We start from the raw sequence: 2234 nt of genomic DNA, 5'->3' as shown, positions 1-2234 counted from the left end.
GTACAAGGTTTCATTTTTCTTTTCTAACAGCATATATGATGATAAAACAAAAGCAGACTGAGATGGGGAGGGCTGGGAAGGTGGCTCATTGGTAGAGTGCTTGCCTAGCATGCATGAAGCCCTGGGTTCAATTCCTCAGCAGCACATACAGAGAAAAAGCCAGAAGTGGTGCTGTGGCACCAATGGTAGAGTGCTACCTTGAGCAAAAGCAGCTCAGGAACAGTGCCCAAGCCCTGAGTTCAAGTCTCAGAACCGGAAAAATATATGGAAGGGACACTTTGGGTAAGACAGTTTGGAGACACATGGCTTACACAAGTCTGAGGTTGTTTATAGACAATCATCTAGCGTTGGGCCCCAGTGTCTCCTGCCGGCCTCTTGGGATCAAGTAGAGGTAAGCGACTGCACCACTCCCCTGTCCCCTGGAGAAGCACCCACATGAAAGTGAAAAGTGTCTTGATAATTGTCACATGGGGGAAAAGAAAAAGTTTACTGAGAACTTGGTTTGCCACCCCAGGTGTAGGGAAAATCACTGCTCCCGTGGGAGATGACCTCAGCTGCCTCCCTCCTGGACCCCTATGTAAAGAGCTCTCTGCAGCTCTGAAGTGCTCATGTGCATCTCAGAAATGACCCACCGTGCCACGCAAATCCTGAAACAAGAGGCCAGCACTTGTTTTCACTGCCACTGGAGAGACACAGCCTGCAGGAGAGACCCCAGGTTCCACACTGTGGGTAAGGGATCACCTTTGGAGCAGGGATTCTGGATTGAACCCAGATGCATGACAAAGCCACAGGGAAGAAATGGGCTAGGACAGTGAAAAGAACTGGGGTTCTAGGCTCCCTACCCCCAAGCCCTGTTGGTTCCTCACTTCTTCTTCCTCATATAGTCTGTCCAGGTTTATGACAAGTGAGGAGGAATCCTGATTGTCCAGGGGTTGAGAGTCACATCAGTGACTCTAGAATGGCATTTGAACCTAAAATTGCCCCTCTCATTCTTTGTCATCAACCTCCTCCATCACCCACACCATCCCCACTACAGACCTGGTTCATCTTCCTGGTATTTCTTCTGTGAAATGTGGGCTCCGTGTTAAGGAAAGTGTGACACCTGCGACCCAGTCCCGCAGCCATTGTTTTGAGGTATAAGCGCATGTGATCCAGGGAATTTGTCACCCATGTTTCAAGTTTCTTTCTTTAGTCAGTCAGAGAGCTTGAACTTGGGGCTTGCCCATGTTCCTTGAGCCCTTTTTGCTCAAGGTTAGGCCACTATCAGTGGGGCCACAGGTCTACTTCTGGTTTGCTGGTGCTTAACTGGAGAGAAGAGTCTCACAGACTTTCCTTCTCTGGGCTGGCTTTGAATTGGGAATCCGAGGTCTCAGCCCCTGAGTAGCTAGGATTACAGGCTTGAACCACTAGAGCCTTGCTTGTTTAGAATCTTAGATCTGATTCTACAGAGGAGAAATGTAGCCACCTTCATCTCAGAACCTGACTTACCTTCCCTTAATGCCATTCCTCCAGGTTCACCCATTTCCCTGAACATGCCATCTTCCTCTTCCTGATGGATGAATAGAATTGGATTTTTCCTAATACATGAGAGATAGTAGGACAGTATTTCCAGTCGTCTGAATGCTGAATGGAGAATGTTGAGTTCCCTTGGCCCCGTGCAGGCCTCAGTTTCCTAACCCAGAGCCTCTGGATGAGACTCAAGGAACAGAGAGGATGGGAGCTACCCATGTGTCTATGGGGGTGATCCTCTTAGGCCAAACTGTGGTTGGGTTTGTGGGTAATTTATCTCTCCTCTCCCATTATCTATTCCTGTCCTGCATGGGGAACAGAATGAGAGCCACAGACTTGATTCTTATGAACTTAATTGTGGCCAACTTCCTATGTCTTCTGTGTAGGGGTTTTCCCCAAACAAGGGTGGCTTTGGGCTGGAGAATTTTCTTCAATGATGTGGGGTGCAAATGGTCTTCTATCTTCACCGAGTGGGCAGGGGGGTGTCGATCAGTAGCACTTACTCCCTGGGCCTCTTCCTTGCTGTCAGCATCAGTCAGGGGGACTCCAGGTGGGCAGGGCTGAAGGGGAGAGCCCACAAGCACATTGTTTCCACTGTCTACCTCAGCTGGGGGGTCTCCCTCCTGGTGAGCATTGTTTGTCTTATGTACACGACCGGACCCAAAGCGCACAACAACATGACGAGCTTAAAGGCCTATGGATACTGTTCTGCAGTGCGTCACGAT

The sequence above is a fragment of the Dipodomys spectabilis genome, unplaced genomic scaffold (assembly GCF_019054845.1).
Source record: "Dipodomys spectabilis isolate Male_0828 unplaced genomic scaffold, ASM1905484v1 ptg000266l, whole genome shotgun sequence".
Lineage (NCBI taxonomy): Eukaryota > Metazoa > Chordata > Mammalia > Rodentia > Heteromyidae > Dipodomys > Dipodomys spectabilis.
This window is presented reverse-complemented; position numbering follows the sequence as displayed.